Source organism: Passer domesticus, chromosome 3, assembly GCF_036417665.1.
Source record: "Passer domesticus isolate bPasDom1 chromosome 3, bPasDom1.hap1, whole genome shotgun sequence".
NCBI classification, from domain to species: Eukaryota; Metazoa; Chordata; class Aves; order Passeriformes; family Passeridae; genus Passer; species Passer domesticus.
In genome coordinates, this window is record NC_087476.1 from 104,983,607 (window position 1) to 105,010,612 (window position 27,006).

The following is a 27,006-nucleotide window of genomic DNA, read 5'->3' on the forward strand; positions in this document are numbered from 1 at the left end:
CAGCAGACAAAGACCCAAGTTAAGGGCAGAGCAAAGACAAACTGGCCAAAGGGAACTCCAGGAGGTACTGTGCCTCACTGCTTCTGTTTTACAGACTCAGGGGCAACCCTTTATTCAAGCTATTCAAAAAGCATTAACTCAGAGTCTCACCACTTCGTTTGAAAACTGTGACATCTTCTTAGAAGTGCAAATTCACAAAAAAAAAATCTTCCTTTTGGTGTAAGCTGAACAGTGATTTCATTGAGTAACTGCCAATTTTTCTACTACACATTGTTAAAAGTAACAAAGAAGTATGAGGAGGAAAGGAGAAAAGAAAAGAGTTCATTGAGCTCAGCAAATTGTACAAAGCTGGGTCTAGAGAGTAGTTCATTTAGCCCTTGCAAAAACATTGGATTGCCTCCAAAGCGGAGACTCTACAGACTTTCTTCATAGCAGTGTCAATACATCCAGGGAGGTTTGCCTTCCCTGGGAAGAAATGGGCATTTGTCTACCCATTTTGCAGCCCATGAAGAACTACTGTTCAGGCTTGTGACTGAGCTGGCACGGGTTATATGCATGGGCTGCCCAGGACCACCATAACTAGAATGGATCCATGAAAGGGATCAACAGTGTGTGTCTATTCACCAGCACCCTCCCATCCCACCCCCAGCTTTAAGAAATGACAGGTATGTAATCTCTGTTTGCTGTTAAACAGAACTATGAGAAAATGAGTACATTTCAAAGTTCCGTCCTAGAGAAATAAGAATTCACACAGAAAACAAATCTCTTCTGTGTGCACAATGCATACACTCACTTTTGCTATGCCAAGAAGCACTGCTTTGTTATTAGTTGTGGGAATTTTAATTTTATGTCATAGGAGAGCAAGCTGTACCCATATAGAAAAAGCATGTATCTTCAGCTAAGAGTTTTTGGAGGTTCAGAGAATATCTATATCTTGCACACCTAGAATCAGATTTATCTTCCAGATTTGTCTGGAGAAAAACAAAGTAGTTATCATTTAATGGGAATGGTTTATCTCCAAAGACTACAAATTAAAAAACTAAAAATTAACCAAGAACCAAAGGGTAAAAAAACATCTGATCCAGAAGAACTTATTCAGGAATACAGCAACAGTGACTGTGTCCTTTCTTTGGGCTGTACAAATATACAAAAGCTTGTCAAAATCCTATCCTGTGAAAACATGTAAATTCTGCTTCCTTTGCTGCTGGCACCACTAAATCTGAGTTTTACCCACACTGTGTGGCAGACAGTAAATTTTCTTTTGTTCAGGAAGAAACAGAAGCCACAGCCCATTCACTAAGAATAGCAATTTGTATGGACATTATTCAAGCATTTGGCACCATAGAGGGATTCTTTTGGTGATGTATTTTCTCTCTGACAGCATTTTGTACTACCTCTCTGAGAATGTACTGAGAATTTTTACATGGTGATTGTCTATTTTCATGGCAAAACTACGTGTGGTTTTCCATGTGCACACACCTACTCACTTATGCACTTGCTTTTCTCTTAGACATACCAATGGGAAAATATAGTCCCTTCTCAAAGCTGTACAAACAACGAGAAATCACATAAATATAGACCTATTATTCTTACAGTTTTATGATTGTTATAATGTATTCTATTTGGAAACTTTGCCACATAAATTAAACTAAATTCATAACTTGGTAATAGATGGAAGGCTGTTAATGAAAGATTGTATTTACTAGGGTTCATAGATCACATTCAAAGAAACAGCTAGTTTTATTTTAATCAAGTCTAACTTATAATCTTGGCTGCAAAACAATGGAATTAACAGGCAGATAAGGGGCAATTTATGATATATTAGGGAAGCATCATGCTTTGATTTGAAAATGCACAGAGGTTCACTGGACTAAATGTTACATTTAATTAAGGTGACTTCCAGATTGGACTTTTTAATTTAATAATCACCTAAACAAATGTCTTTTTATTTTGTGCTAAAGTTCTTAATTTCAGTAATCTACTCTGAAGCCTAAAGCCACTCACACTGATATAGCAAAAAATTGTTTAATCAAAGGTTACATATGATGATAAATTGGAATGGCATTTGTTCTTCTGCCCTTTTAATGCAAGAAAAATGTGACCTTCTAATCAACCTGTCCAATGACTTCTTCTAGACCACTTCTTATTTCTCAGGATATTACAGTTAAACAAAAAAATTACTATTATACAGAAAGCAGAAAACAGCCATGAAAAAAAACCTGAGATTCTAAGACTAAAAGGGTATGGCAAACAACCATAAAAGTTAGTCATTATTTTACTGACAGTAAAGTAATAAATTGTAGTCATTACCCTACTGGGAGCTAACTAATGAAACAGGTTGGTACCCATGATGAGACATGCTGATTCGGAGGGCATTAGGTCTTCCTGTCCAACACAGAGATACACCTGACAATGTGGAAAGGGCAACATGGAAAGGAAACCAATTTTGGGCACAATGGGAAGAAATGCACCTACCCTCATCATGCCCTTCATGTACCCACTCTATCTCGTTGGTCTTTCTTGGCTGCTGTTTCCATCCTGGTGTCAGAATAACTGGGTGTGTCTGAGGCCACTCCAAAGGGGTGGAGGATCCTCTAGGAAGCATCAAAGTGAGGGTGCAGAAAGATTGCCCAAAGGCTGGGGGGAGCAGGAAGCAGGGAGGAGTGACGTGTGCCTTTGGGATCAAAGCTGTTTTCTACACCCCTGTGTACTCCATGAATGATGAAGTAATTTTCTTGCACAGATGACACTCTCATAAATCTATAGAAATACCACTGGCCTGCCTGACACCAACTGAAAAGGGGTGAAAAATCAGAATAATTAGTAAGGACAGTAAATAGTATTTAGAGCCTACAGTGCCAGTGTGAGCAGCACGTGCAGTGTACACAGGGCCCTCATAGCTGCATAAGATGTGGTACCTTTAACTGAAAAGAAAAACAAATGGAAGGTGAGACTGAAGTGAAATAAAGGCATCCAGAATCAAGGAAACATCTCAATAGCTCTCTCTACTATTCTCTGTCATCAAAGACATGGCTGTGGAAGAGGATCAAAGCATACTCACCATGCTTTTCAACTCACACAGTATTTTTCCTCTACAACAACTTGGTAAAAATTCCAAGGAAAGAAAAGACAATTTACCCAAACACTGCAGTCTTAAAGGAATGGGGTAAGTTAAGGCATCTCTCCTAGTAGTAATATGAAAATCTGCTGTGGCAATATGTTGATGTGTTAGGAATTTAATTTTTTCTAAAGTGCCCTGCATCTTTAAGTGACCACAACAACTCATTTGCCTTAAAAGTTTCCTGAGAATTGTCTCAGTTTATGAACCTCTATGAATTTCTTCACTGCTGCCAAATATTAATTGAAACAATTAACTGTGAAGAACGCGTGGGTGCAAAAATATTAGTACCACATAATTCTTTCTACTTAAGAGGTCCTTACTGGATTATTGCAGAAATGCTCTGGAGTTCTAATTACCTATGGAAGTCCCACAAGGTTACTGCAGAACATGGTAATTAGACAGTTGTAATATAAGGTGTTAGCGGGGGATTGAGGATTTGTGCTAAGAAGCATGGTGCTTTCATGGCTATTTACTTTGCAGAGTTCCAGAATTTAATGGAATTTGGTGGAAATCTCTGATGACAAATGTAGTTCAAAGCTGGGAGAAATATTTTAACAGGGATTCAGCAGCTGGTGAGGGGAGACTAGCTCTACTACACCATGATATTTATATGAATAAAATTTACTCAAGTGTTAAGATTTTTACAGAATTTTTAAAAACCCTGATCAAATATTCAATGGAAAATGCTTTCAGTTTTGTACACAAAATGTTTCATACAAACAAGAGGTCATTTTACCATTTCTCTGTCACTGGTAAAAAAAAAAAATAGGCCACTTTCTGTGGGTCAGAGCATACAATAAAATGATGTGGTTGATGTGTGCAGAAGCCTTTGATTTCCTAGCTCAAATGACATGGTCCCCAGTGCCAGAGTAGTGTTAAAGCAAAAGCTCAGGATAAGGTTCAAGCCTGGCACCACAGCAAGACACTTGAACTATTCTGCTGTGACATCCAATTCAGTAGAAGCAATTCAGTATTACTAGTTTTTAAATACATCTGAATGTATGGATAAAATAAAGGTAGAAGGCTATTAAAAATACAGAGGAGAATGCTATTTAATTATATTAAGATAAAGGGTAAATTTGGAATACATGAAATTGAATTTAGTAGCAGTATGGCAAATTAAGACTGATAAGCAGGAGAGAAAAATGTGTTCCCAAGTGTTTCTGTTCTGTAGGGCTCAGGCATTGTAAATATGACTTTTAGGTCTGCAGCCATTCACATACCCTGCCACTGACGGAGAAGGGGAGTGAGAAAACTTGACACAAAGCTTCAGCCTGTTTCCATTTTACAGCTCTGTGAAGTGGATATACAACTGCACAGATGGAAATCACTGGACAAAGTGGAAGGTAGGGGAGTATCCATCTCTAAATATCTTCTTAACATTTTACATGACAGTTATTATATCTCATTTGCTCACGATGGCTAACATTTAATCAAAAAACCTAGTCTCCTCCAGTGCTATAGGAACAGTCTTCCACAAGACAGTATAAAGGTGGAATTCACCTTTCTTAGCTAAGCATACACCAAGGTTAGATCACCTTTAGTATGAGAATGATAATATTGTCATTTAATCTTCTTTATCCTCTCCTGTCAGTAAAATACATAGCTTTGTTAAGTCAGGCTGAATAATAGCAAGTTTACATAATTCTAAAGAATATCTAATACTTATTTTTTTAATTTAAAATCTCCCACATTGATATGTAGGTACAAATATTTAAAAGCCATATAGTCTATAGTTATTATTTCACTTAAGCAAATAACCACAGAGGTGCACAAACATCACAAGCTTCTTCTATCACACATAAAAATTGATACAAAAGCAAAAACATATAACACTGTAGATAACATTTTCCCTAGTATTTTTCAGCTGTTTTTTTAAATCACAGCAATATTTTTTTTTTACTCTGATTCTGAGTATATGACCTCTTTCAATTTGTGGCAACAAAATAACAATTGCTGCTTGCATTTGTTCATGATGGTGACTCATACCTGTGGAAGTTAAATTCTGGCTCCTAACATCTTGGCCCAATTAAAGCTAGTTTATTCTGCCATTTTTAACTCCATGTTGATCAAGGGCTTGCTACATTCTGCAGGTTTTTGTAATGGGATTGCTGTGGAGCTGCCAAGATATGAAAAATATGAAAATCCATGTGTGTCTATTTATTTTTCCATGGACTGAGAAGAGATTATTCTCCTTGACAGAATTTAAGAACAACAACAAAAAGAGAGAAGAGGAGAGAGATTCACCCACAATGACTGTTTCCAATCAGAAAAGCCAAGGTCTTTCCAAACATTAACGATATAAAAGCAAAGACAGAAGAAAATGTTGGGCTGACAGTTTTACCAAAGGAATTATCCTGAAAAGCTGATATTTTCATTTGATATAAAAGAATGGCCAAAGGAATAAGAATCCAGAAGGAATGATGAAACTGCCTGAAAGCAGGAGACAGACTGAAAGCACGTGTCCTCTAATACAACAGAAGGATGAGATGGTTAGAAGTTTACTGCTAACAATCAACCTTCCCTGGCCCAGTTGGCAATGTCAGTAAAGTAGGGTTTTTCTCCTCTCCAAGGACTAAATATCTCACTTTATGAAGGTTAGAAAATATTAACATATTCATTGAAAGTCACTCCTTTCATCCACTCAATATGTGCATGCAAAAGTTTCACAACCTTTTATAGTATCCGCCTCTTAATGGGAGAGACAGCACAGTGTATCAGTGTATCTGTCTTTTTTCACAGCTTTCCAAAGGATGCTGGGAAGTTTTGTTTATTGACTTATTGCAGTATGTGAAGTGTAAACTGATTTTCTCATTATTTAGATGTATCCAAAGCTTTCACATTCTGGGTACTGACAAGATGTAACTGGCTAGCAGTCATACTAAGTAACACATTTACACCTTGGGGAAATATCTTTTCATGGTATATACTGGAAGTGCTAATTGACTTTTATTTCCTAATAAGCGTTGAAACTAATAAGTTTGGAAAAGCTGGTGATTTCAAAGAACTGTAAATTACACACTAAGACATCTTTCAGAGTGTCAAGCCTATATGTGAAAATCTTAAAAAAAGTAATTTTTAAGCTCTTGTCCTCTGAAATGAATTAATGAAGTCATCAATAAGTCAATCATAACTGTCCTAATGCAGGATGTGGAGAATCTAGTAACATCATATATGTAATTACTACTACTTTAAGTCATCAGGAGAGTAATGCAATTGCCTTTTCCTGCATCAGCAGAATGGCAGTATGGAAAAAAGTCTGAGCTGCAGCTAAGACATTTAGGACATCTGACATTATGCCTCAGGAGCTGGACTTTTTAAAAATTATATGACAGTCTCTTCCCTCACCTTCCCATACTACACATTCACACAGTTTTTTAACACATTGACTCATTATGCACAAATTAAAATAATCACAAGTCCTGAAAAAATAAGCAGATGGACAGAAGAAAGGTACCTGGTAAGTATCAAAGAGAAAGATGAATATAAGATTCATAATGTATTAGACAGCAGAGAATCCACCAAGACAACTGACTGATTCCTTTTTTCAGTGAGTGCTTGTGTGTTTGCCAGATATCACAATCAATTGACCAGGTATCACACTGGGAAATCACTCTATGATTTCCAGCAATTGAAAGAAATCACTGCAATGCCAAGCCTGCCTGCCTGCCTGTCTGCCGAGTCAAAGCAGATTCCTTCTTCAAAAGTTCACAGAAAAACAGACTGTGCTGAGTTGGAAGGGACCCATAAGGCTCATCAAGCCAAACTCCTTACCCTGCACAGAACCATCCCCATGAGTCACACCATTTGCCCAAGAGCATTGTGCAAATGCTTCTTGAACTCTGTCAGGCTGATGCTGTGACCACTTCCCTGAGGAGCTGTTCCAGTGCCCAACCATCCTGTGAATGTAAAATCTTTTCCTAAACCTAAACCTCCCCTGACACAACTTCAGTCCATTCCCTACAATGATGTCACTGAGAAGAGATCAGTGCCTGTCCCTCCTCTTCCTCTCATGAGGAAGCTGTAACTGCAGTGAGGTCTCCCCTCAGTCTCATCTTCAACTTGGCACTAACCAGGACCCCAGGTCACTTTCTGTGGCACTGCTCTCCAGCATCTCATTGCCCAGCCTGTCCATACATCCAGGGTTGTCCCATCCCAGGTACAGAATCTGACACTTTCCCTTATTGAACTCCATACAGTTGGTGCTTGCCCAGCTCTCTGACTTGTTGAGGTCTGTCTGCAGGTTCTCTCTGCCCTCAAGGGACTCAACAGCTCCTCCCAGTTTTGTATCCTCTATGAACTTGCTCTGTATCCCTTCCTTTCCTGCATCCAAGTAATTTATGAAGATGTTGAAGAGCACAGGGCCAAGAATGGAGCCCAGTAGTACCCCTCTAGTGACAGGGCCCCAGTCTGATGTCACCTCATTCACTGTAATCCTTTGTGCCGGACCTGAGAGCCAGGTTCTCACCCATCCCATCATGTGTTTATCCAGCTATGTGCAGGACATTGTGTCCAGAAAAATCCTGTGGAGAGACAGTATCAAAAGCTTTTCTAAAATCCAAAAAAGATTACATCAACTGGCTTCCCTTGATCAGCTAGGTGGGATACCTTGTCAGAAAAGGAAATTAAGTTTGATAAGCAGGACTTCCCTGTTCTTGCCTCAGAGGTGATAATTTTTTTTTTATTTTAAGAAGGCATTAGAGAGAGAATAATGAAATATAAGAATGGGAATTAAAAGAATACAGAGAAAACAAAATGAAGGTAAGACTCCCTTACTGCACCCCACTTATTCCCTTCCAAAGAAAATCCAACCCAAATCCTGAAATGTAGGGAACTTTAATGTCCCACAAGGCCCCTGAAATGGTGACATCAGGAAATATGATTGGGACCCATGCACTTATGAAAAGGACAGCTTGACCATATTAAACTGGGCTGCATTTCATTCACTCCATAGGTTCTGACTCATTCAAAGGACTTCAGCGCTGACAAAGCTGACTGCCAACTGTTTGCTTATTCGGAGATTCTAATAAGAGTGGAGGTGGTACACGATAAAAGCAGGGAAGAAGCATAACAAGACCAAAGAACAGAGTAAAATGTAAAGCTGGCCAACAGAGTTAAAGTGGATGGAAAGCAAATTAGGCACTTCATACTGCCAAAGCAATAAAACAGTGAGAGTCTTGAAGAGAGAAAAGAAAATTGGTGAAGTTCAATCAGGAATGGAAAGGAAATGACCCAGTAAGAATAAAATGAGGCACAGAGCATAAAGATAAAGAGAGTTACATGGGAGGGAATTAAAGAGTGGAAAGAGTGTCCCTGCACCGAGGACATCAGGAGATCTCAGCTGACTTAAAGTTAACAGTAAAAACACAGAAGAGTGGGAGAGAGAAAATGAGGGGAACAATTAGATGTGAAAATTGAAGAATTGAAAGAACACCTGCCATTTAAATATTCCAGTAAACTTGAGAGGAAATACTGGAACAGAGCAAGCTGAATTGGCAAGATCTGTATGTACACAGAAAGGATGCCAAGTAGTGAGACCAAGGGACTCCAGGATGTTGTACATTGGCGTGATGGAATGACTTGTAAGATGATCTGCTCAGTGCTGGATATATGAGCACACATGCCTTTGAGTTTTCCACTAAGTAACTCTGACTATAAAGTATATTAAAAAAGCCAGGTAAGGTACAATTTGTCGAAGTGCACCATAATCCTATAGAGTGATCAGACAGAAGCAAGAAGTAAAGTAAGAGAATTAAATCAATTTTCAGTTTATGCTGTTCAGTCTGTAGGTCTGATATTACATCTAATGTGTAAATGCAAGTTTTGAAGTGTTTGCAGAAGAAACCAGAAGTACATTTAACTAATATTTCATTAGTGATCTATGCTCTTGACCTGAAACACATGGGCATATAGAACCCAAAATATGCCAGAATCACTCTTGACAGCATTTTTTAAAATCAGTATGTCTTTCCCAATGGACAACACTTTCAGGACTATATATCTCATTGATGCTTCTGTCTATCACTAATGTTCTTTCTCCCAGATAGACCCCTCTTTAGAGGTGTCCTACTTCACAAGTAAGCCAGACATCCAAATTTCTAACAGCTTTCTCTGCTTATGAAACTATATTTAAGAGTCATAAAACATGTTGTAAGCCTTAGCTCAATTCTGGGCACCGTAGCACCATATACATCAGGATCTGTTACATATGTGTGTTATTTTCCCCTAGAACAGACATCCAAGGTAACAAAAGTCCTTTCCCGGCCACCAAGGATTTTACAAGCATTATCAGTAATGGAGTTGATTGCACTATTTGCAGAGAATATTCACGCATTTACAGTGAAGAAATAGACAGATGCCATGCTGACCGCTTCAGAGAGCAGGAAAGGACTATTAGAAATGGGGGTTCTAATAGAGCTATCGTGTCCCATTTCACTTCTAATAACTGCGATGTCGTCGTGTCCTTCAGCAGGGTTTCCAAGATGCTAACCACTCAGAGCTTAATAGGCATATAGATTCTCACTAGCCAGCAAACTTAGATGACAGAATAATTTTCTACCAACTTTTTCTTGTGCTTATATTTATCTCAATGTAATTCCCACAATATCTAATGGTATTGCAGTTTTGCTTCTGTTTTTCACAGATGTTTAGTGACTCATCCAGTCATCTTTAAGTCTATGCATTGTTTGATTCATCTCCTTTTGCATAAGTACATATTTTTCTCCCCAAATTTCTGTCTTTTAAAATGTTTTGCATAGTCATATAAATTGCATCTTTTTCCCCCCCGCTTTTAGGATTTCCTTTAACTGCCTTTTAAATTTCTTATGGAGATTCAAGCTTACAATAGTAAGGACCAATAAACCTCCCCTTGAGCTAGACTGAAAAAATCCTTGCTTTATGTTAACTCCATAGCTTGTAAGTAAAGCACACACACGTGTGAAGAAGCTATGAGCACTAGTGTCAAATATAATTTATTCCTTAAATGTAGTTTAAGGGCATGGCAGAAGTGTCATTAAGAAGATATAAGATAAAAAGAAGAAAAGTGAATGGCCAAGCATTCCAGAAGAAAAAGTGAATTAATAGGGTGTGCAAAAAACTGGCAGCTATGGGGTGAAGCTAAAGGGGTGGCTTGAGAAAACAGCCAAAGGGAAGAGGCAATCACAGGAAAACAACAGCTGTCTGAAAGCCCCTTTCATTTTTCCAGAGAACACACATTGGCTTGAATATCTCTCCAGTCTTAACTAGAAAGACCAAAAAGTGGAGAATCAAAGTATCAGCTAGACTAAAACTTTCCCCAGAGTGAGGTAATCACACTCAATCACATGGCTGTGACCCTCTGAAGAGTATGGAAGAAGGAGACACTGCCAATTCCATGTCTTTGTCATGCAGCCAACAGTCTATTTTTGACTTCTACAGCTCTTTCTACTGGTTGGAGTCCACTTCCATCATTCCTCTATGTTTGCTTATTTATCTTAATATTTATTCTCACCTTCATTCCTCTTCCACAGTATGGTAATAAGACAAGGGTTTGGGTTTGAGTTTCTTTAAATTTGTTTGTTTCCTTGTTTGTTTCTTTTTTAAAAATAAAATATGTAATGAGTTAAAACAAAACAACAGGAAGAAAAGAACAGAATATTTCAGGAGTGGAAAGAATGTAAGAATATGACATAAAAAACTTTTTAAAAATAGAGGCAGAAACTCTTACCACAACTGACCCCTTGCAGCGTAGGCATGCTTAACATTATGATTTTAAAAGTTTATAGTTTCTTAATAGTCAGTGGTTCAGCTCTTCGAACACAACATAAAAAATCATATCCAAATTACTTCACTGGAAGTTGTGAAGAAACACTTTAAAGGAAAGTATTACTTCATTAAACAAAATAGTAAAAACAGTATGACAGTTTCTGAGATTTCTTGACTTTTCGCCCAAAAGCTATACTTTTCTGTATATAATTATGGGCATGTGTGAGTATGTACACATATGTATTCTGTTTGAAAATATATGCATACTAGTCCCTCACATATACAAATATTTATGTTTATATAAAATACATATCATGAATTTGTAATGGATAGAATAAACAGTGGTAAAACCATCAGGGAGATATGCAAGCCATCCTGAGTAATATTTAGCCATAAAATGGCATCATTCATCCTGTATTCTATATATATTTTACAAATATATTCCTATAAAAATGTTAAAAAGAGTTTTACAAATTTTATTAGCATTATTTTTCATATCCATCTGCCTGTAGAAACAGGCTCCTTTAGTACTAAGATTCCAACTGTAGAGGGCCCTGAGGGAGAGGAGTAGTATAATATTTTTTTAAACCCTTTCAAATTATGCAAAGAATATTTCCAACATATAAAAAGTATCATAAGCTTAAAGTCTGCTGTGAGCTAAAAGTGTGTGCCAATAGAAGTCAAGGATTCTTCCCTTACAGCATAAAGTTTCCATTTTCATTCCTTAGATTTGCAAGATATCTCTAATCAGCACCAGCGCTGAACTGTGCCCAGACCTGCTCTTCAACAAATCTAACTTTTAACACTGCTTGTGCACATTCTGAGAAGACAAAATGAGAAAAATTTTTAAAAAAGTTTCCCTTCCAAGTTGTTCTAAAAAGTGGCAAAACTTGATATTCTTTAGAGGTCTGGGATGTAAATTCACTCCACTTTGGGATAAGAGCAGGGATTTGATTAAAGTGGCTACAGATACCCACAACTTGTAAACAATCACATGAACACATTGTACTTTACACGAAGTGACACACAAACACAATAAGTGACTTTTCCAGGAGTCAGACTGGCTAAGCAGGCACACAGGGGAACTGCACACAGTGGTATTTGGGAGCAGCCCCACAGGAAGCTTACTGCATGAGCTGACTTTAAATTTGCCCTCCCACATAGAGGCTATCATTACCTCTTATAAATAACACAAAAAAGCCAGAGTTTTATTTTGTACACATGGAAATGTAAACAAGTGCTTTGGCAATACATTTTTGCAATTCTGGCTTTGAAAAAAAAAAAAAGAGTTAAGACTGCTAGAGAAGGGCAGTTTCTGAATGACGATTGTCTCAAATAACCTGGAAAATGTCATTTCTCCATGGACCAGGAAAAAACCATTCTAAGCCTAATACCCAAAGTTACTTTTCTCCAGCTTCTTAGAGGAAATAGAGGACTTCTAAAATAAGGGGAAAGCCTTAAGTTACAGAAATTAAGAATATACAGCATGCATTTAAGAGAATTTTATTTCAATAATATGTGTTTAAACATGAACAACTACGGTAATAATTCACTCTTAAAAAGCAATCAGTTTGATCATAATAATACTTTACTTTCAGCTGTGATAATTGTATTATATATAGATATTCAGTATCAGTAGGGTGGCTAGATTTGAACTACCATGTAAAGTCATTCACTAGCAGATTGAAAAATTCAGAAAAGTTCACTGATTTATACTGGGAAAAAAGGTCAGAAAAATATTTAGTCAATATAATCACATTTATCTGATAAAGCTAAATAATATATGTCCCTTAATGAAAAATATATTAAAAAATAATGCAAATCTAAACAAAGATGAACTTGTGCATTTGATGCAATATCCTCCCAATATAAAATATTTGTTGCAATGAAGTTAAGATGATATTAAGTGAAAGCAAAATACAGATATCTGCACACATATCAAACTTGATAGACAAGGATCAAAAATGTATATCTAGAGTAATCTTAGTTACTTGTATAAGTACTCAAAGCAAGTTAAGTCAGGATCACTCTTTGCAGGTACAAATCATTGCATTGCATTTTGCTTTGATTTGCCAAATTTCTGGGTGTAAGTCTACGTCTACATGTTGCCAGATCAGCAGTTTGTAAGTGGGAGGCTGAAGCAAGCCAAGATTTCAGTGTTATCTCTTCCAAATTTTTCTGGTGGATTAGCAACCATTTTCTGGCTGCAAACAGTACCATACTGCATGTGTCATATTGTTAGTACTATGCCTTAATTTCAGATGGAAAAGTGCCTCTCAAAATAGAGCAGAGAGTGAATTGAAAAAGAACGTCATCATACCAGAACTGTGAGAAACTAGAAAAGACAGAGGACTATATTTTCAGGTTCCTTGGATATATTACAGCATATGGTCTAGAGAACATTTTATATTTAAAACCTCTCCAAAATACTGAATTGTCATTCATAAGAAGACTCTTCTGTGCTTTTGAATTCTGAGGACTAGAATTTAATCTCATTTTGTGTTTATTGTTGGCATAAATCCACATTTTCCAGTAGTAGCTAAAGTAAGAAATTTAGCTAAGAAGTGTCCTTTGTTTTCTGGTGTCTATTGAAATGGCCAGGAAGCTTCCTACATACAACCCCCAACATTTTGAATTTGGGAGAATTCTGTTACTGGGAAGAATTGATTGTACAGAATTTCCATTTTTAAATTAAAACCAAACAGTTTTCTCCATCCAGGATACTTTTCAATTTCAAGATTCAAATTACTACGTTTTTAAACCCTGGGGAAGAAGGATTTTAAACCATGAGTATTTTAGTTTTTATTTTCAAAAACTAAAATCTACCCCAAACCCACATTAGTTTCACTGGGAACCATTCATCACATTCCCATTTTAAAAAACATGCAACTCAGGTAATTGTAGGATAATAAGTTATACTTCAGAACATTGCTCTAAAAGGACTACAGAGATTTCTAGTACCAACAAGCTCTCTCGGCTGCAACTTAATGTTACTTTAAAATATTTAACCTATGAGATAATATGGATTATATGGTACTTTTAATTACCATGCAAAGCAGTAATTATCTCTGAGAAAAATCTTGGTCACACACCAGTCCTGATTTCTGGAATACCAAAACTGTAATATAAATCTCTTTCTATACCAAGTAATATAATTTAAATTATCCTGCTTTCCTCTCTAGATGTACAAACCAATTATCAACTGCTTTTGGCTGTTTTGTGAGAGATACATAAAGTGGCCTTAACACACCCATAGCACATGAGGATGATGCTGAAGTTAGGAAACTCTCCCAGTGCAACAGGAGCAAAGGCTACCCTGAATTTCATTGTCATGGTCTGTCTGTTGGGTGACATGACTTACACAACTCGTTTGGCTCCTAGAGGACAAGCCCAGCACAGAGGTATCCCATTCTAAAGGAATACTTTTCCCTTACCAACTTTTAGTTTACGTCCAGACTCCAGTAAGGCTAAAACAAAAGCACAAGTTAAACCATCTTCCACTTGCTCTAAGGTTGGACCTTGCTATCTCCACTAAATCCCAATGTTGCACTGCTTCAGTCTTTAATCAGAGAGTGAAACATCAATCCACTGTGTTATATATTTAGTTCTACAAATGCTATAAATGCCTACTATTGTGTAAACAAAATTAGAATAATACATGAACTGGAGGTTCTTTTCTTGAAAGGGTTTTATATGTCAAATCTATTACAGAGTGCTGCTTAACTGGGACTTAGTACAAAAGCAGTGTAAAGAAAGAGGGAAAACACTTTCATGAGCTTCATGCAGTTCATAAAATTCACTATTATGCTTTCTGCGCATTTGGATAGTCATACAATGCATGAGGGGTTGAAATTACTTTTGAATACAATGTGTTTTGAAATAAAGTGTTTTTCAGGTTTGGATGTATTTCCATATATGATGCAAAAATATAAGGAAAATTGTTTTTTTTAGAAATAATAAACCAGTTCACTGAATCAGTCCATCTTGATGACACTGATGCTATCCAGCAATGAGGTTGATATATGAAAATTTCTTTATCCAGAAAAGTATTCAGGTCCATGCATAAACATAAGCATTTCAATATGAACCAACCAGGTTAAGCATGGGCTAATTATGCATGTTCCTGTGCACCAGAGCAATATTCCTTTCATTGGTGAAGGACCTAATATAATAAACAGAAACACCAGAATTTTATGAAAAGAGGCAAACAAAGGAGTGAGCTACAGGTTACCTGCAATAAGAGAAATTAGTAAAAGATGTGTGAGTTGGAAGTTACCCTGGAATGAAACACATAAATGGGTACAGAATGATGTTAAGAACTCTCTGTTAGAATTTTTTATTTATTGTGGAAGACATCAAACTCAGGAGAAGATCTTTGGCCCTTTAGAGGAAGTGTTCAATTATAGGCATAATGTGACTGTTCTGTCCTGAGCTTTTGATGTTTCTGTGATGGGAAAAGGGTTTAATGTAACATCCCCATAAATCCTGATGAAGTCAGGAGCAGATACAGAGGCCATGACCAAATCAACACACTAAGTTTTTTTTTTTTACTGAACAATATTTTTCATTTGTTTTGATAAAGAAAATATTCTAAATATTTAAAAATATTTAGCAGGATATTTGCTTTGTAAGAAAATGCAAAGTCAAGAAATTGATTCTTCAGCTAATTCCTCTTGGCTATATTTTTTATTATGAAAATTTTACTTATCATTAAGTAGGGTAAATATATGATTTGTAAATACTTCTGCCTTGATGTATTCTCTGCCAAAAATGATTTCTAAAATTTTAGAAAAATAAAAACTAATTTCTCAAGTGGACTTCCATAACACTTAAAAATGCACAGTAAATACAGAGTCACACCAAGTAAATGCAGGACATTGTTAATGATAGTCTATGGAAACTAGTCTATAAATTCTTGATTAAGGAAAAACCCAGAGTAAAAGGCACAAATTGAGAGTGGGAAGAATGAATTCTAGCAGAATAATAACTCCCTATGGACTGGCATGCACACTGAACAAAATTACTTATTTTAATTCTGACATATATTAGACATTCAGTTCTCTTGCTAGTAACTAGTTATGGCCAAAGTATGCAATTCATTATTCATACCATCATAAGAGAAAACCATCACGTCCACTGCAAAGATGCTATGGAATTTCAGACCTGAAATGTGCTCTAGCTTTTAATAACTGCTGACTAGATTTAGCTTGATTCATTAGTGGCCTCAAAACTCCCTATTCAGACAGTATGCCACATAGAAATATGGCTGCTTGCACTTTACTGCTCATCGTTCTATCGAGAATACTAAGAAGATGGCTGTTCTGAAGCAGAATAAAGTTTGAAGCCTTTGTAGGAATACCAGAGCACTGGATACAAAAGTTAAAATTACCCCACCCCATTGCATTAATAACATTTTTGCACTGTCTTGGTTTGGTATTTTGAGATGGTGGGGTGTCAATTTTTTTTACATACATTCTCAAGCATATCAGATCTGAACAAAAAATAAAAAAAAATCACACTCCATACCCCAGAGACTAGAATTACTTCCTTCTCAAATAAATAATTAGGCAGATTTACAAAATGCACATTATTTTCCCAAGTGAATGGAAGGGCTCCAAGCAATTAAATACATAATTAGGTTGTTTTTCTAAAATGCTTATTATTTACCTGAGAGTCTCTTTGCAGACTCCTGGTAAATACTGCCTCCCTGCTAGCAGTTATTACCAAAACGCCTCCATAACTTCCAGCCTTCCTCCAGCAGTGATATCAACAGCTGATATTACTTGAGCACATGGATCATGAAAAGCAAAATCTGGCTTCAACAGGCCGGATTTTTATTGTCATTTAACTGACAAGCTGAGCTTCCTTTGCACCTGGCATTGTACTCTGTCATTTTCCAAACACAACAGAAGACAAACAAAATAACTTTTTTATAGTTTAATTCATGTTTTAGCTGGCCAGAATTTCTGCTGAAGGCTGTGCCTAATGTGTGCTTATGTGTTTGCAAGGCTACGGAGAAAAAAAGAGAGAAAAAAAGCCCCAGGTTCTCACTAGCTGTGTTCTACCTGGTAAGGATAATGAACAGAATATGGTTTTAATAATCAAACCTTTGATTATTAAAGCCCTGCCCTCCAATTGACACAAGGCTCTCCTTCCCAAGCAGCTCTCTTGGGCCAGGCTATGAGAGCAGACCAGCCTTCACTTCTAACTACTCCCACTGCCTCTCTCCAGGGGACACACAAGCCACAGTGCCAGGCATTCAACACATGGATGCGAATATCCCTGCTGGCCAGGTGGGAAAGGAAAAGGTCAGGGAATAAGCCTTGGCTGGTTCTCCTATGCAGCCGAGGAACAATACCAAATGCCTTTTTCTAGTGATCACAGACAAAAAACTGACCCTCAGAAGCGACCCCTTTTCATTACTCCACCTCCAGAGTCAGTTTTCCTTTTGCTTTCATCTGCCCAGAGGCCTCACTGCTTTGTGGTCCTTACAGAAGACATCAAGAGTGACTGGAATCTCAATCAGAATAAAAGAGAGCAGGAGATAGAAAGGCATGACAAGGTGAGGGAGAGAAAAGAAAGACAAAAGGAGAAATGAAGAGCAAGAGAAAAATGTAGAAAAGAATCAGAGGGTGTGCCAGCAATATTTAGGGAACAGCAAATAAGTCAACAGAGATGGGCAGACAACAAAGGGAATGGTGGTGAGGGACAGAATAGAAATTATATTTTACTTCCCAGAAACCAATAAATAAATACATCATGAAAAGAAATAATGTAGAATCAAGACAGGCATATTATTGGGGAAAAATAAAGCAAAGAAACAAAGGAAGAAATCAGAACTAAGTAGGAGAATTTTAATGGGCAGACCTTTGTCACTGTACTTCCCAGTTGTGTCATTTGTCTGGTTAACACCTTCAGCTATTTACGTTTTACACATAGCTACACACATACGTTTTATAGATATGAATTCACAGTCACAACCAAATATCTTAAATGGGAGTGAGAACTTATTCAGATTGCTGGTTTGGTATTAATACCGTAAAACTCTGTCATTTTGGTTATTTCTCTAAAAGCCTAACAGTAAAAGCATTCTTGAAGCACTGGTATCTCATGCAGTATTAGCCACAAAGCTGAAGGTGGAGTAGCTGAGGTGTGCACCAAGTGGCAAGAACTGCACACTTTGCCAGGTCATTGCTTTTATAGCAGTACCTCATTTTTTATGAGGTTTAAAAAGAGACATCTAGGGCAAAGGGTAACAGAGAAGAGAAGAAAACAGGTACTGACTGACAGGCAGATAGTGTGCTCACAGTCACCCACTGGGATGCTGATAGATGGTCTCAGTTTCAAATATGACTGTTTCCTAACATTCTGATCTCTGTTACAAATAAATAGATGATAGGATGCATCTTCATTCTAGGCCTGCTCAAGGCACTTGAAGCTTAACATTCCACACATTATATAATCTTAGGAATGTTGTTGTATTACAGCTTATTATTTACTATTAAAATTTATCCATGAGCATTTGCAGTGAACAAGGCACACAAAGGTATTAACAGGAAAAGTGTGAATATTCAAAATTAAATTTTTAGTGAAGGACATGACGAACAAGGGTCTGTCAACTTTCACTTCCACAGGTGTTTCAGAAATGGGAAAGTCTTGTAAGAATTTAATTCACCCTTATTTAAACAATGTCTAAGTAAAATATACATTTCATTGTCATTCTCAACTAACTGTTGTGTCCTTTTATTCCTGCCTTGGCTATGAATCAGACTGAATGGTGTATTAGGAAAGTCCTTCCTTAGAAGGTGTCCCTGATTCTGTGCAGCTGTGCTCAACAGAATCACCATAGTCTACAAACTTCAGTGTTAGTTTTCTTACAGATATTTATATGTTCATGTTTTTTAAAACATGCAGTAAATAGAGTGATATTAAATTGTTCTGGCAAATCCTATTGTCCAACTAGTTTCACTGAAATAACGAGGCTACATTGGTTTTAAAATGGGAAAATGAAACATAAAAATTTCTAACTAGCCCAAATTTATTAGGCATCAAAGCAAAAAAGCTAATTGCAAGCAACCTGATCATTAATTTGTAGGAGCATATTAAAACTTACCCTCTGATTAAGCACAAATATTTTCTATTTTAAAGAATCTAGAATTATTTCCAAATAAGACTACTCTGTTATCATATGGTGGCAAGTTTCTATAAGCAACAGATAATTATACTTAATAATTTCCATGCTTATAAAAAGGGAAGGAAACAAGGCTACCAAATGACACTAGGTGATATAATGGCTTTTTTAATGTGAAAAAGGATTCCCCATGGGCCAGAATAAGAATATTATTATTGCGTGCAGACCTTTCATTCATCAAAATTTTCATTCACCATTATATTGGCCTGTATTTGACTCAGATATACAATCAAAACCTCTTTCCTAAATTACACACCTTATTTCCTTTCTCACATTTATTTGTTGTCTTGAAATACATTTCTGGGGAGATAGAATTTATTGAGATGCAATTTGAACCATGTTACTTTTTATAACCCTTGCATCTACATTGTGCAATCATTTGACACATCTGCTATATGAAGAACAAATCTGATTTAAGAGTTTTAATAAGACCTTGCATCAATAAATTATAACAGATTGGTGATTAGTAGTATTATTTATATGCAATATTTTTGTATCTCTTATAATGCTGATGTCTGCTTCACAGGGATTAATTATTTTCATAATTTTGTCTAAGTAGTAATATAGAAAATGTCAAAAAGAAAATTAGATTTTCACTTCCCAGACACAGAAATTTAATTAAAGCCAACTCCTTGTTGAAGGGGAATGTCCTTAGCTGGTTCTCTGATATGGCAGAAGCTCTACATGCTGCCATGTGGGAGACTAAGGCTCAGAAAGTGACTCAGGGAATATTAATCACTAGGCTTTGGAGACTAAACACATGCTGCATGTGCCACAGTTGGTCCCAGCAGGTTATTTATGGAGTATATAGGTTAGCAGACAGCAATGATTTCTTATAAAAGCTGCTGGTTGCACAGCCCACCTCAGGGATGGCGTTATACTGAAAGAAACCCTCTGCTTGGATGAAAACTGATCCATTAGGAGATCTCTAATTATCCAAACATGAAAGGTCAGCTTCCCCTCATGCTGCATAAGTGTAAGATAAAGACCTCAAACAAATTCCAGCTGTAAAAATCAACATCTTCTTCAGTCTCTTGGACAGTCTGTGTGACAACAGTCCACATACAAACTAATGAACTACAGTCATGGAAAGCTAAATTCCCAGCTTTAGGAGGAGGCATTATTTGCTCATTTTACCTACCCTCGCCCTTTAGATCTTTCTTGTATCATGCCTTGAATAGTCACCAATACTTCTTTATTCCCAGCCTATTTGGTCTCTCAGTTCCTTCCCTTCATGACTCTTTCCATTATTCCCTATATTATTATTCCTTCCTTCTGTTTATCTCAATTGTTCCCATCTTTCTCCTGGATCCCCTCATGAACATTAACCACCTATGGACTAGAATGGGAGCACAGAGCAAAGCCATTCAGGACTTGGAACACCATCCATGGACAACTCAGTGTAGCCCTGGTTGAAAATGCATCTGCAGTCACGAATGAACACAGAAGTTCCTTTTTCAGAAGCTGACCCTTCTTTCTTAAAAATATATATTTTCCTGGAGAAAATAGTTATTAAGGAGGTACAGTCAAAATCATTGTTCTTGCTATAACAGCACCTACATAAGATGAATTAGAAAATGGCTTGAGTTAAAAACCCATGCAAGAAGTTCAGTGTAAAGTTGGTGACTAATATAACTGTATGACTTGATTTTACTGTTCATGTATGTGATGATTTTTCTCAATCGGTTGGCAACTTAAAAGTGATTTATCAACCAAATACCCATGTCAACTAATCATTATAAGGTAAAAAAGTATGGGGTGAAGTGCTTTCAGTCAGAACAAATACCCTTAATTTCCAAAGACAAAGTCACAACTTTCACTGGCTCCAGCCGAGACAAAAATTCCCCTTTGTTTCAGCTGGACATAGAAATAGTGAAAGACAGATAGATGCCTCTGCACACACTTCTGCCACTGCTCCAGCAGGTTTTTTTATGTTGACACAGGCCAACTCATTTCATAGGACAAGAAGTGTGCTTTGAAAGTTCATTTCTAGTTCCTTTTAAAGTCAATTAATTTCCATGCAAGATTTTTTCATTATCTCTTGTCCTTCATTATTGCTAACCAGATTAAGCCTAGTGCACTGTCATCTCTGTGCAATTTACAAATGAAATATATTGCAATAGAAGGACTAGTGAGAGATAAGGGAGAAAAACACCTATGGGTAAGACATCTCATGCAGAATTTAATTATGGCCACTCAGATTTCCGTAAGTATCACATTGTATGATTTCACTGTAATTGTTCCCAGAGAAGAACCCAACTCCTGCTTCAAATATACCATGGGACCAAGCTCTGCTTGTTTTGTAGATTTTAAGGCTGTTTAGATAAGAAGTTGGCAATCTGTAGCCACAGAAACAGCACAAAGACTTGAGGGAACAAACCTCAGATGTCACTGCTTGAACTTCAGTCAACAGTGAAAATGGAAATGAAAGAGCTGCTGTGACTTCTATGTCCTTTGAGCTAGTCTCATGAGCTTGTGCTAGTAAAGAAACACAAAAAAGCACTTGATACACAGTTAGTTCATGTTTATTTTATGACCACAGTGAGAGGAGAATGCACAAGACCATAAAAAGATTTCAGGAAGCTACTTCAGGAAACTGCCACAAATTTCACATAATCCTTGAGACTAAAAATCTGGTTTATCTATAGGTTTTTGGCTCCCTTCTCTGTCAAAGTCTGCTTCTGTATGCTCAGATATTTCATCCCAACAAGAAACTACAAAAAGTTTACTGCTGCCAAGAATTTAACAGCTCCTAAATATTAAAGTTGAAGAGTACTTTGCATTAATTCCTAAATCTGCAAATGTGTGTTTTAATCCCTTTTATTCCTCTAATAATCACTTCCATTTCCGAAATTTTGTGATTTCCTAAGGTATCTCAAATATGTTTAAGAAGGGTTATTGGAGAGCAAAGACTTCAGAAACTGTTGACATATTGAGGCTTCACACCAGGAGACTCTTATTTCTTGTACCTTTAGGGGCTCACTTTAGGCCCCACCAAACTATGCATGCTTCAACATTCCTGAGAAGGTTCTGTTCCTAGAACACTGACCTTCACTTTAAACTCCCTTGTAAACACAAGGGAGTTTAAACTCCCTTGTGTAAACACACCTTCTGAAATTTCTTGGAGCTTTTGTCCATAACAGAAAAGACTCAAACACTATTTGGTGTGGTCAAATCACAGTTTTTCTCTTCCTTTCCACTTGCAAACTTTGCTTAAGTTGTTAATTCTCCCCTCTTCTACAAGGGTACCAGGATTTTGAAAGATGATTCAAGATGATTCATGTCTGCCTTGAGATACTGTTATTATACAAATGGCATGTAATGTGAATAAAAAATTTAATCTAACCCTACAAGCATTCCTTCAGTGGAATGTGGTTCTTAAGGCAATTTATTATACTTTAAAGCTTTAGTCCTTTTTTATTAGCAGTTCCATACACAAACTGGGGTAATTCTCCTTATTTATTTATATATCTGTGGTAAAATCAGATTACTTCCAGGTAAAATAGTGTTTGACAGTCATCAGGAGAACTGCATCTTTTATCTGGATTCCTTTAAAATACATCATGCATATGATTACTCATAAGAAATAAAGTGATGCAAAGATATTTTTGCAAAGTGCCTACAGCAGCTTAAAACCTTGCCTTTTCTTGGTATCACCAACTTTTCTAGTACCAAAGAACTGTGGCAGTCTATTTTACATTGGGGACCAAGATTCATAATGTTCTAATGCTATTTTAAAAGTGCAACTGTGTTTGTAGGAAAAGTATGTGCTTAAAAAAGGTAATACATTGTATACAATTTGTATACAATTCTTTCTTTGAGGTAATGCTATAAGATTCTTTGCCCTGCACAGTAACTAAATAACCATAAATGATCTTTCATGCATATGCAAATCCATCCCTCTAAGCACCTTATTAATTATTTCAAAGATACTTGGAGGTCACCACTCATGGAAATTTCTATGCATGAAGCCTCATTAATACAAGACACCACACAGAGAGATGGGATAGATTTTTGTTGTTATTTAACAAGGGCAGAGAGTATAATCTGTAGCATTTACTTTTTTTATTTTAATGACCAATGGAATTCGGCCAGCTCCTATCTGCAAGTGCTTCCTCTGAGCTGCTGCAGTGGGTTTGAGTGGTGGGGCTGCTGCCACAGTCCTGTGAACAGCTAATCCTGTCAATGTGATAGGAGAGTGAATCCTGTCAATGCACTCACTGTTCCTGTGCTCAGAGCTCTGGTCCTCCAGGCTGGCTCTTCTCAGCTGGAATGCTGCTGCCTGGCACTCAATTGGCAGCTGAACACCAAGGAATTAATGTTGTTCTTCCAAAAATCACAGCAATGACACATTTTGTTTTGGAACAAAAGTGAAGCTATGGCACTATTGAGGTGATATATCATAGCTCATCAGCTTGGATGATAGCTTTCTTTTGAAACCTTCTTATCTCCTGCTTAATTAGGCCCCATAACAGAAATCAAAGGAAAGCAAGGATGTAACCACACAAAATACCTGAATGCAATGAAAAAATGCATCCTCTGGCACATGTGTGCCAGGAAGCAAGAAATTAAACCTACTTGAGAAGCCCTGTTTATCTGAAATCCCTAGATCCTTTCTAGATCAAGTTATCATACACTAGTGATGATAACACTGATCTCGTCTGTCACAGTGACCCTTTGCTGTAGCAGCTGCTGTTTATTTTTATTCTGTTGTGTGTATGGTGCTTTCACCTCTAGGTTGATCCAATAAAAGATATAAAAAACTTGCTATGTTGGTACATTCCCTTGATAAAAATCGGGAACAGTGAGTCAAATGTTAATGGAAACTGCAGGCTATGTTCATTATGTTATCTCTATTTTTGAAAAACACTAGAATGAACAGAACTAATTGGAAGTGCCAGCTATTTAACTATGTTTAATTACAAAATCAAACCCTCCTGTAGAATTTGAGGGCAGTGATGTGCACATATGCCTTGAAGAAATGTGCCAGTTTTTAAGTAAATCCACTCTTACATGAAAATGATCAAATAACTTAAAAAAATTCCAAACCTCAAACTTCAAGACATCACAAACACTATTTCAGCATTAGTCTGTGGTATTTAAAAATACATGTTTTAATGGAGACTCTTTTGAGCTGTCTGTGCAGCCTGGTCAACTACCATAACATAAATCTCATCAGAGTTAATATGACTTAGTTTTGTATTCCTTTTAGAAGAAGGCTCAAACAAACCTCCATCTTTTCAATAAAGCTCAGACCTAATGTTTTCTTACTTTGAGTCATTCTCTATTAGATATAACATGTATTAAACCCACATTGCCAGAATACGAAAGGTCGTTTCTTAGCATGTCCCATGGTGTTCATTCCTATCAAGGAGAATTCATTTGAGGCTTCATTGAGGTAATTAGAAAAAGCTGTGTCAAATACTGCTTTATCATACCCTCATGTAAATACAAACTGCAAATTGCAGTTGCTAAATGAAGACTGTGAACTGTAGACTGTAATAATACTATCTTATGCTATTCAGTAGAAGTACCATGATAAGTGGAAAAGAAAATCACATGAAGCTGTTGTGAAAGTTTCTTAAGTGAATTCATTGATGAGAGCTGCTGCATCCATACCTATGAGGGAGGCTAAAACCCCTTGGATCTGAACAGTAGGAAGAGGCTGGCAATGCAGGCATTCCTCCTTCTCACAGGTATGATGAAACTCAGTCTCATGAGTTTCTCAAAGAACAAGAAAGAATCAGTTCCTAACTCAAGTATAACTTAATACTAGAGACAACAAAATGACCTGTATATCAGAAAGTTAGGTTCAGATAGCTGCAGAAATGAACTGTGAAGTTACAACAGCTCTGCTTAGAGAATACTTCCAAGTCCATTTTTTTAATGCAAAACTGCTAACATAACACGGACAACTGACAGAGGTAGCAATCAACGAGAGAGAAAAAGCATTGCAATTGTATTACTATTACCACTGCTGTTAGAACTGTTTTAAGGTACAGTATTTTAAAAACAACTTTACTATTTTGGGAGTTCTGAAACTTTCAGATGAGCAATATTTTAGTCTTCCCACATATAGCTATTATAACACTTAGAGTACAACACAGCTGAGGCTAGACTGGCAGCAATAGCTTCTTTCCCATCCCCTCAGCTGAGCTCTATCTCCCTGAACAGCAGAAGTACACCACCCTTTGTGCATCCCCTACATCATCCCTTTCTTAAGCCAAACCCATGCCTTCCACACCATTCCAAGACTGAAACTGCAACCCTGAGCATCCCAGCACTATCTTTTTGCATATTCTCCTCATCCCTACTCTGCTTCCACTGTTCAATTCCCATAGTGTTGAACTGCAGCAAACAGAAAAGAGAAAAACGACTGCCTGGCAACTGCCAAGGGTAAAAACTTCTGAAAACTCCTTAGTCTCCTCTCTGAGAAAAAAGAACTTCTGAGCAACTGGAGTTGAAAATATATGAAAAAATCGAGTTTAGTGCAGCGTGACTAGCAATGGGTTTACAGACAGAAGAGGCAGAGGGGTTATTAGTTTGACATATCATCCTGAACTGGAGGAAGCTCTCTGACACCAGCCACAGCAGCAAGGAGGCCCACAAGCAAGGAGAAAGATGAGCTGCCTGCTGCACCACTGGCATAACTGATTAACTTAAGGAGCTAACAGAAGAAAATGGAAGAAAATCAATAAAAGAGGGAAAAAAAGGGAAGGATTCTACTCAAGCAGCTTATTAATTTGCATGGGAGCAGCAAATGGATTAACTTCTGGAGAAGCAAGGAAGGAGGCTTAGACTACAAACTGACCACACAGAACTATGCTAATGTAAAGGTCAATGAAAGAACACTGGGTATAAAGTTCCTGTTGAGTTTCTCATGACAAGTTTTCCTAGAAAACATTAAAAATTATCTTGTGGTAGAATGACATCACTGTGTAAATGCACAGTAGCTGTTTGGGGGGAAGTAAATAAGACCTGACAGCACAGCACATAAACAGCAATTCTAGTGAAATGTGAAGAAACATTGCTTGCTTGATCTTGAAAAAGTTAAAAATAAATAATTTTAAACATTTCTTACTACTATACTTTCAATATCTTCAAGGCATGTTTTAAGATTAAATAGATGCCACTCTACTAAGAACCTTTGTCAATTTTTCTCCCATTTAGTGGGGTTTGAAATTTATTTATCAGCCATTCAGGTAACCAGGCAAACCTATCTTCTATGCAGCTTCTAATATGATGCAAAATTATTCTCATACCATGATACAGCATTTAAGACAAATATATATGCTCCCATTTTAATTTAACACCAAGAAAAAAGAATGCTCTGTAGAGAATACACTTCTTCATACCAAAATTTTGACAATTTTGCAGTCCACATGCCAGTGTAATTGAATCAATTCTCAAAACAAATCTTCTGTACTCTATTTAACTCTTTGTTTAGTTAAGCCAAACCTTGTTTCCTACTCAAGTAAAACATGTAACTACATTTCATTCAATGAGATGATAATTAGCAGTAATAACTTCACCAAAAGGAAGATTATTTAAAATTCCTGTTGCAGTCCTTTTTCATTAGTACTTGAAGACAGACCAAGAAAGTTAATACTTTACTTAATTTGAAATTGAAAATGTGGAGGTCAAGGTATTTTTGTTTTTTGAAATCAGTAAATTATTAACATCTGCTTCCACTTCATGATTATAAAATACTAATGTGAAGAAAGTAAACATTTGATTTTAAAAGAAATGCCCTTTAAAATCCAGTTAATTCTTCAGTTCACATGCTTAACAAAATCCACTTCAATATTCAAATATTTTCTCCAAGAAATTAAATGACTTCTATGAACGCAGTATAATTCCACTGATTTACACAAAACTAGTAGGTGTTAAAAAAAAAAATCTTACCCTGAAATCAAAATTGCATTAAAAAAATTTAATTATAAAAAATCAC

At 36.7% G+C, this 27,006-nt stretch overlaps 1 protein-coding gene and 2 long non-coding RNA genes across 4 annotated transcripts in view; 1 reads left to right on the forward strand and 2 right to left on the reverse strand.

Annotated features, from left to right (window-relative positions):
* PRKN (parkin RBR E3 ubiquitin protein ligase) overlaps positions 1–27,006 on the reverse strand; it is a 675,810-nt gene that overhangs the window by 239,544 nt on the left and 409,260 nt on the right. The gene's annotated exons all lie outside the window — the stretch shown is intronic.
* On the reverse strand, positions 5,146–7,058 carry LOC135297375 (uncharacterized). Its single transcript, XR_010359388.1, has 2 exons — positions 6,896–7,058; positions 5,146–5,240 (listed from the first exon to the last, which is right to left on the reverse strand). It is a non-coding gene; the product is annotated as an uncharacterized LOC135297375 (long non-coding RNA).
* Positions 7,071–12,647, forward strand: LOC135297374 (uncharacterized). Its single transcript, XR_010359386.1, has 3 exons — positions 7,071–7,280; positions 7,813–7,882; positions 8,076–12,647. It is a non-coding gene; the product is annotated as an uncharacterized LOC135297374 (long non-coding RNA).